Source organism: Neolamprologus brichardi, unplaced genomic scaffold, assembly GCF_056152115.1.
Source record: "Neolamprologus brichardi isolate AB-2024 unplaced genomic scaffold, ASM5615211v1 NODE_ptg000031l+_length_7269946_cov_1, whole genome shotgun sequence".
NCBI classification, from domain to species: domain Eukaryota; kingdom Metazoa; phylum Chordata; class Actinopteri; order Cichliformes; family Cichlidae; genus Neolamprologus; species Neolamprologus brichardi.
In genome coordinates, this window is record NW_028270136.1 from 6,739,507 (window position 1) to 6,749,241 (window position 9,735).

General features: G+C 41.3%; 1 long non-coding RNA gene across 1 annotated transcript; it reads left to right on the top strand.

The window, feature by feature from the left end:
• Nucleotides 1-8,218: 8,218 nt before the first annotated feature.
• LOC148094747 (uncharacterized) lies at nt 8,219-9,533 on the top strand. The gene is made up of 4 exons (XR_015718438.1): nt 8,219-8,546; nt 8,728-8,864; nt 8,951-9,167; nt 9,286-9,533. It is a non-coding gene; the product is annotated as an uncharacterized LOC148094747 (long non-coding RNA).
• The last annotated feature ends 202 nt before the right edge of the window (nt 9,534-9,735 follow it).

Consider the following 9,735-nt stretch of genomic DNA (forward strand, 5'->3'; position numbering starts at 1 on the left):
CGTCAGAAGGAGAAAGAACAGGTGAATGTTTCTCAGAGCAGTGAGCAGGTAAAGGTGTGTGTTTCAACTTTTCCCAGCACAGAAGTGCAGAGCAGTGTTCAGACAGTCACAGTGTCTTATGCAGATGTGGTAAAGAGAGGTGTTCCCTCAGTGTCTGTCCCAGAGCCTGAAGTTATGCAGGTAATCCAGACTGAACCCCAGGTAACTGTACAAACACAGCATGATGGAGAAGGTCCAGGACCGTCTCATGTAGAAGTTACAAACACTGAAAGTCATCCACGAGTGAGTAGTATCTGTGCATCCCGAAGCCAGGCCTCTCCTAAGTATGGAAAGTACCGGAATCAGCAATGCATGGCTAATAGTTTGGTTTTCCTGTCATTCTTACACGAGGATGAATTCATTACCAAAGCAGATCTTAACCGTGTGTTGGACAAAGGCCATGCAGTGTACTCAGATGCCAGAAAGAGGTTTGTGAACAGCGTGTTTCTAGCCTGTGATGAGCTTCCCTCAGTGGTCACCAGCCGCAGACACGAGTATCAAGTGGACATGTCTCAGTTTGCTCGTTATGGCACATTTGATGGTACAGATCATCTTCCGAGTCTTGAACAGGGACTACAGTGTTTGGTTTCAGACGTTCGCTACGCTTTGCTAGTCATGGGAGGAACAGTCATCGCAGTTTGCAGGCTGACTTCTGGTGAATATGCATATTTTGACCCTCACCCACGTAAGTCTACAGGAATGCCATTGTCGCTAAGTGTAAGTGGTGGAACTGCAGTTATGTTGAAATTCACACGTCTTAATGACATGATTGACAGGATCAAACGTTTGTACCGAATGTTTAGCATCGCACCAACCTGCACCTATGAGCTACAGCCCATCGAATTTCACAGTGAAAACGCTGCTGACCAAAGAGATGCTAATCAAACAACCGAATACAGACAAACAGCTACAAGTGCACCAGCACCAGCTTTAAATGAACATGTTCATGAATTAAAGTCCGAAATATACACTGAGCAGACACAGAAACCTGTGACCAAAGATTTAACCAGTGAAGTAATGTCATCCAGAGCCGATTCTTCAAATGAGACAGCTGCTCCCGGAAAAAAACATCATCCTTCTGATTATTTTGAAAAGGAAACCTCTGCATCTTCTGTGAGAGAAACTCCGGTAACACCAGATTCTGTTCCTCAGAATGATTCAAGCACTGCCTCCTGTTCAACTAAGATAACAGAGGAACTCTCAGATAAACTGCTGAAACGTAATAAACAGGAAAGGCAAAAAATGAGGAGAAGATTATTGACCCAACAAAAAGTACCACAACGAAAGGAAAATCAGAAGATGAAAGAAAGGCAGATGTACAGGTTTGATGAAAGCTTCAAGACAAAGAAAAAAAACTCAACTAGGAAGTCTAATGATCCTGATCACAGACAGAAAAGGAGTCTGTACAAAAATGAACTGTATAAATTAAATGCTACCTATAAGGAGAAACACAGAGAACATTTGAGAAAGATGTATAGAGAAAGTGCTAAAATTAGAGAGAGAAAAAGAGAATGTGTCATAAGGAAATATAAAGACAATCCCCTATTCAGAGATAAGCAGAAAGAGCGTATAAGAAGAACATACAGAACTTGTGCTGGATTCAGAGAGAAACATAAAGCTTACATGAGGACATATGTATATAACCTATATAAAGAAAGCGAAGAATTTAAAAAGAAAAAACGATCTTACATGACTAAGCGTTATGGAGAAGAGAAACAATTTCAGCAACAACACAAGGACAACATGAGAGAACAAATGAGAGTAAAATATTGGAACGTTTTTTCTTTCAGACAGATGCATAATGTCAGATGTGCAATGAACATAAAACGAAAATATCGCCAGAAGCATCGACCAGCTGAGAGTTTACAGTGTCATCCAGATAACACTTTAATGAATGAGGCCATATCTCGTTTCAGATCAAACATTAAGTCAGCACCATCTTATGTTTGTACTGTTTGTCTAAAAGCGTCTTTTCCTAATCAGGTGAAAATCTGCAAAAGAGAAAATTACTCAAAACACCAAACTGTAGCTCAGCAGTGTCTAACTGGTAAATTTGTTCATGTGTGTGATGAAGCATGTCATGATCAGTGCAACTTTCCTGTTGAGAGAAAAAAGGAGTATATCTGTCACACGTGTCACAGTTCACTCAAAAGTGGATGCATGCCCAGGCTTGCTGCTGTCAATGGTTTAGAACTGCAGGATATTCCAGCTGAACTGTGTGATCTCAACATTCTGGAGAGACATCTGATTGCCAAATGCATACCTTTTGCTAAGATTATTCCTCTTCCAAAGGGCAGACAGAGACTCATACGTGGTAATGTGGTGTGTGTACCATCTGAAGTCCAACAAACAGTTGAATGTTTACCCAGACTCAGAAGCCATTCACAGATAATGAGGGTGAAATTGAAAAGACGACTGTGCTACAAAGGCCATCAGCTGTTCCAGACTGTCACCTGGTCTAAACTCATTGAAGCTCTGCGTAAACTCAAACAGATTCACCCACAGTACACAGATGTTGTTATCAGAGATGATGCATTGCTTTGTGATCCAACGTTACCTGATGATGACAGCAGTGATGAAGCCAGCATGGGAAGTGATGATTATGATGAAGCAGATTTAATGGAAATTGACAACTATGAAAAAGATGCCCTTTTGTGCGAAAGTGAGTCTGAAAGTGAACAAGATATTAATATGCAATCCTGTGATGAACAACCAGAGGGACAAAATCCAGATGAACCAGAAAGTGATTTGAACAATGGAGGTTTTGCTCTAGAAAGTTGTCTGCAGCCTGTAGACATTTCAGAAGAGATTCTCTGTTTCACTGATAACACATATTGTGTGGCTCCTGCAGAAAGAAACAATCCTGTTAGCTTCTTCAGAACTCCTCATTTGGAAGCCATGGCATTTCCTGTGCAGTTTCCTACTGGTCAGAATACACTGGATGAAAAGAGACGTCTCAAGCTCACACCGAGTGCTTACTTCAAGTCAAGGCTTTTCAACATTGACGCAAGATTTGCTAAAGACACAAATTACCTGTTTTTCTCACAGTTTGTCACTGAAATACACTTGGCTAATTCCAGCATGACAATACAGCTAAGGAAAGGTAAAACTATGACGAAAGATGGACGCAAAATCACATCAGGAATGTTACAAAGTAAGACAGAAGTAGAGAAGCTGGTAAGAAATAAAGATGCAATCAGATTTATGCAGCCACTCAGAGGAACTCCAGCTTACTGGCAGAAAACTACCAAAGATTTATTCAGTATGGTTCGTCAAATAGGAACACCTCAGTTCTTTGTCACTTTCTCTGCTGCTGAGATGAGATGGCCTGAAGTGATTCAAGCAATAAAGAGACAGCAAGGTGAAGAGGTTGATTTTGAAGCCCTGGACTGGTCAGAAAAGTGTGAAATTCTAAGATCAAATCCAGTAACCACCATGCGAATGTTTGATAAGCGTGTTGAGGCTTTGTTCAGAGATTTGCTTTTTTCTCCTGCACAGCCCCTTGGTGAAATCATTGATTACTTTTACAGAGTTGAGTTCCAGCACAGAGGTAGTCCACATATACACATGTTGCTGTGGATTCGAGAAAAGGTAGAAGTAGATGTGGATGATGACCAAACTGTATGTGACTTTGTGGACAGATACATCTCAGCTCAACTCCCTGATCCAGAAAAACAACCTGAACTGCACAAAAAGGAAACTGAACTACAAAAGCACAGCAAAAACCACACAAAAACATGCTTTAAGAGTGTGAACTCTGGTTGTAGATTTGGGTTTCCAAAACCACCAGCCACAAGAACAATGATTGTGAGACAGGATGAGGATTCAGACACTGAAGCTGCAAAAGCCAAACTCAGACCTTTGTTGAACCTGCTGAAGGAACCTGAAGCTGCTTCCCTCACCATAGAGCAGATTCTGTCACGATGCAACTTGACAATGAATGAGTATGAACAATGCCTCCAAGACATAAACAAGAAAACAGCGCTGATTCTGAAACGTGACCCAAAGGAGTGTTGGATCAACAATTACAACCCAGACCTGCTTGAAGCCTGGAACTCTAATTTAGATGTCTCATTAATTTTGAATGCCTATTCGTGTATAGAATACCTCTGTAAATATATAACGAAGAAAGAATCTGGCCTCTCTGAATACCTGAAGACAGTCCTTGATAACTCTGCAAAGAACACGGTCAATGAATGTGATGAAATGAGAGCTGTGATGCAGGCTTACTCAAAAAAGAGAGAAATCAGCGCACAGGAGTGTGTGACTCGAGTCTGTGGCCTAAAAATGAAAAAATGTTCCCGCAGTGTTGTATTTGTACCAACAGATGATAACCCAGTAAAAATGAGTCGCCCGATGAGCTACCTGGAAAGCACAACACATGACAGTTGTAATATTTGGATGACAAGTTTGAGTGATAAATACAAATGCAGACCTGAGACACCAGAATATGAGGAAATGTCACTTGCTGATTTTGCTGCCCTGTGCAGGTTGGTGAGTGGTCCAAATGAAGGAAAAGATGTGCTTCCTCTTCTAAACCAGCTTGGATTTGTACAAAGGCGAAAGAATGATAAACCAGCTATAATCAGATATTACCACTGCTCACAAGAAAAAGATCCTGAGCAATATTGTGGTCGACTGTTGAGGCTTTACCTTCCACACAGATCAGAGCAGGAACTGAAACCACAAGGGTTCCAAACCTATCAGTCCTTCTACAACTCAGGTTGTGTACGACTTCCATGTTCAGACCACAGTGAGTCTGTGAAAAGGATTGTAAAGAGAAATAAAGACAAGTATGAGAAGAACTCTGAGGATATTGAGAGTGCACTGGAAGAGTTTGAACAAAATAGGGACGTTGTGATCGATGAATGGTGTAATCTTGCTCCTGAATCTGAAGTTGTGAGGTTGCAATGTGATGAGAATCTTCCTGAGAGACATTCTGATGATGAGAACGAACAGGAGAATGTTCCCGACTACAGTCGTCAGTCTGATGCTGTAACAGAGATCAGAGCCATCAGAGAACAACCTGCAGTAGATCCAGCTGTGGTACGCGTCATGTATCAGAATCTGAACCAGAAGCAGGCCTGCGTGTTCTATGCTATAAGAGACTGGTGTATTCAGCGAGTTTGTGGTTTGAACCCAGATCCATTTTTCTTCTATATCAACGGTGGTGCAGGAACTGGAAAGTCACATCTGATTAAGTGTATTCACTCTGAAGCATCAAAGATCCTGAGCAGACTGCCTTCTAATGCAGAAGAAGCTGACATATCAAATCCAACTGTTTTACTGACGTCATTTACCGGTACAGCAGCTTTTTCTATCAATGGCTCTACATTACATTCTCTACTGAAACTACCGAGGAGTCTGAAACCACCCATTCAAGGACTTGGTAATCAACTGGATGAAGTCAGATCTGAGCTTATAAATGCTGAAATTATTGTTATTGATGAGATTTCAATGGTTTCAAAACCCCTTTTTGCTTATGTGGATGCAAGACTGAAACAAATCAAAGGCACTCAGAGACCTTTTGGTGGAATGTCAGTTTTAGCTGTTGGAGATTTTTACCAGCTGCCACCAGTGCGACAGTCTAAACCTCTCTGTGTTTACGATCCAGAACAGATTGACCTATGGCAGGAACATTTTCAGATGATCACTCTAACCGAGATCATGCGTCAGAAAGATGATGTGGCCTTTGCAGAGATGTTGAACAGGATTAGAGTCAAAGAAAAGACAGATGAGCTTTCTCAGTGCGACAGAGATTTGTTGTCACAGGCTGTGACTGCACCAGAAGAATGTCCAACTGAGGTCTTACACATTTATGCCACCAACAAGAATGTGGAATCCCATAACACAGATACCCTGAAGAAGCTTCATTCAAACATCATAATCATCACTGCAGACGATTTCCAGAAGGATAAATGTACAGGCAGAATGGCACGAAGAAACAAACCATTTACAGGTGGGCGAAATAATTTACCTGACACTCTGAACGTTGCTGAAGGAGCTCGAGTGATGCTGACCAGAAACTTGGACACACTAAACGGTTTAGTCAATGGTGCTTTTGGTATACTGGTAAAGGTGGTGAGATCTGAAAATGATGGACAAATAATTAAACTGGGCCTCAGAATGGACAACCGGCAGTCTGTAAGAAGCAACCGCAGTGCTAATGCAGCATCTGATGATCTGGTTTACATTGAGAGAGCAGAGGAGAGTCTGAAGTTTAAAGGAGCGGTACGCAGACAGTTTCCTGTAAAGCTAGCATTCGCCTGCACAATTCACAAAACTCAGGGTCTTACAACACAGACAGCTGTAGTTTCAATGAAGAACATTTTTGAACCAGGTATGGCTTATGTTGCTCTCAGCAGGGTGACGTCTCTCAGTGGACTCTATTTACAGGACTTGGATGAGAAAAAGATTTACGCCAATCCTGAGGTAACTGCAGCGCTCCAAACCATGAGACAAGCAAGTGTTGAGGAAATGATGCCTCTTCTTCAGGTCAGAGAAACAGCCAGCAGACCTGACACTCTTACACTGATCCATCACAATACGGAGGGTTTGCCATCTCACATCAGTGACATCAAGAGTCATCATGAAATGTGTTTAGCAGATGTTTTGTGTCTCACAGAGTCTCACCTCCAAGGCTCCTTTGTTGCAGATAGTCTTCATTTGGACGGCTACACCATGTTCAAACGCAACAGACATGTGTCCTACACAAACTTTCCTCACATGGCCAGCAGAAGTGGTGGTGGAGTTGTTGTGTATTTGAGGAATCATTTTCAGGTTCAGGTAAAACAGTATCTGCATAATGTCACTGATCTTGAGTTTTTAGTGTTGAAGGTTCAGGCTCCATTCCCTGCGCTCATTGCTGTTGTGTACAGACCCCCTGACTACAGTTTGACACCATTCATGCAAAACCTGGTAAGTCTTTTAGATTCACTTGAAATAATGGACTGTCACCCAATAATTGTGTGTGGAGATTTTAATGAGAACCAGTTACAGAGTGGAAGAAAACAGATTCTGGAGCAGTTTCAGTCGAGAGGGTATTCACAGCTGATCACTTCTGCCACTACAGACAAGAACACCCTGCTTGACCTCATTTTTATTTCTCAGCCACAGAAAAGCCTCCATTCAGGTGTCCTGAGAACATATTACAGTTACCACAACCCTGTGTTTTGTGTCCTGTCCTTGAGCCAATCATGAAGTCGTCTGGTGAGTTTTGAAACAATTACAGATCATGTTTGTTACAGAGTTTACTGATTGTAGAGCATGTAAGAGATTTTTCATTGAAAAAAGTGTCTTCCCTACTCTGTCTGTCAGAAGACCCTTGCTTATTGCAATGTTATTAATCATTTCACCAAATCATTGGCTGAACTTCATGCAGAGCAGGGAACATCTGCTATCATGCACCTGTGATCTGAAATGTGCTGCAACATTTATTAAACCAACATAATTTTTTTTATTCTCATGTTTTAAATGACTAAATCTTTTTACTGTGACGTATGTAGCTCAACAAACAAGACCTTCCCCTCCAAGGGCTTTAAAATATGAAATAGTGAATAAGTAAATCCCAGATAAATGCAGGTATTTATTATGGGTCACATGAATAAATACAGACAATTATATTTTCTTGATTATAGTAGATTTTGTAGAATCAAAAGTTTTTGTGATGAATGAGTTTTTACTTATCATGTTTTACAGGTAAAAAAATGTAAAGGTTTTAAACTATCTTTAGGCTACCAGAGATGTCTATAATGATACATTATGTAGAGAAAAACATTTGTACAGCTTACAGAATATGTATAAAAACTGATTTAGAAGTAAATGGATAGTTTTCTGAATGTTCCCGACTACAGTTTAACACCACCCACCCAGCTCAGCCCCCAAGTGTCTATGTAATGCTGGTATGGTGTGTGAGTTTGACTTGGCCTTTATCCGGGTGGGTTTGGGTTTGGGTGGATAAAGGCCAAGTCAGAATTCTCTGAGCAGCTGGAAAAAGCTGCAAATAAACAAAGACATCAGAAAGTGTGGGCTTTAGGTGTAGCCCACGCTTTCTGATGCACTAATTAGACTTAGTAACCCCATACCAGCATTACATAGACACTTGGGGGCTGAGCTGGGTGGGTGGTGTTAAAAGCACTTGTTTTGTAGATGTATTTTTTCAGACAGAGCACAGTCTCCTTTGTGGCAAAACCTTCAAACTTCACCATCCTCAGCTGAAACAACAACATCTTAACACCATCTTCATGAACTGCTGAGCCAAACCTGATCCATCAGTGCTGGACTGCACAGATAACTACATGCCACAAGGAGACTGCTGTTTTATGAACTGCCATACCAGTGTGTCTTCAATGGAGAAGATGACACACCCATCACCTGACCTCCTGCCTGATCTGGAGACCATCATCATGCTGCCACACTACACACCTCTGAGACCATCAATTATGACTGATACTGAGGAAACTGTATTTCCTGTCAGAGATGCTCAGTGATCCTCAGAGCAGAGAGAGGTATGATTCTTTATCTTTGATAAAAAATGTCGGTGCTTTTAATTCAATTAATTTATTTAAATCCTGTTTATTGCATAAGTAATTCCACACTCAAATGATTATACTTGTTGACACTTTTTGAGTTTTAATTCACATTATGGATTACAAATCTATGCTTTTTCTACTCTGTCTCTCTGTGCAGGTATTGCTGTCTTCTGAGTTCTTCAGTGTCCCAACTGAGACATTCAAACCTCATTGCAGAGCTCATGTCTTTCCTCACCATCATGTGAGTGTGAGATTGCTCTGGATTCTGGTTATGTGGCCTGCAGCACCTATAAGGTATTTCAATATTGTTCATTGTATAACTTATTTGTAGTTTTTAGGCCTTAACACAAATAAAATGTTCCTTTTTCTGTATTTTTTAGAACAAGCTCGTCCAGTGTGCCAGCATTCCAGCTTCTTAGACTCTACAAAAGTGGACAGAGTATAAGTGTTTGGCCACTCTTACAGACACCGACTTCTGTCAACTTACTGATCAGGCACCTCACTCCAGGAAGACAGAGGGCTGCAAGCCTGTCATCATTTCCAGTGTGGCTTTGTATTCTTGGGGTAGCATCAGATTTTTCCCACAAATATTCAAAGGTAACACTTGTTTTAAGCTTAGTTATTAAATCAAAAGTCTTCCCTTGTGTTATGTCTGTGAAGGTTCTCATGGTGTCTTTTGATGTAGTCTCTCTCTTCACTTGCATACCCACTACAGAGGCAGTGGAGACTGTCAGAAAATGACTACAAGAAGACAGCTCCTTGGAAGACAGGACCAACTTCACACCTGATCAGATTTGCACACTGTTAGACCTCTGCCTCACCACTACATATTTCAAATACAACGAGGGTTTCTACAGACAAAAACATGGCTGTGCCATGGGCTCCCCTGTGTCACCTATTGTAGCCAACATTTGCATGGAGGAAGTGGAAAGGAAGGCTCTTGGCTCTTTCAAAGGAAGAGTACCCAGCCACTGGTACAGATATGTAGACAACACCTGAGTCAAAATCAAAACACAAGAAGTGGAATCCTTCACTGCGCACATCAACGCCATGGATAAAAACATCAAGTTCACCAGAGAAGACACAAAGGACGACTGTTTGCCTTTCCTGGACTGCGCTGTGCACATTGAAGAGAACGGCAACCTCAACATCGAAGTTTACCGGA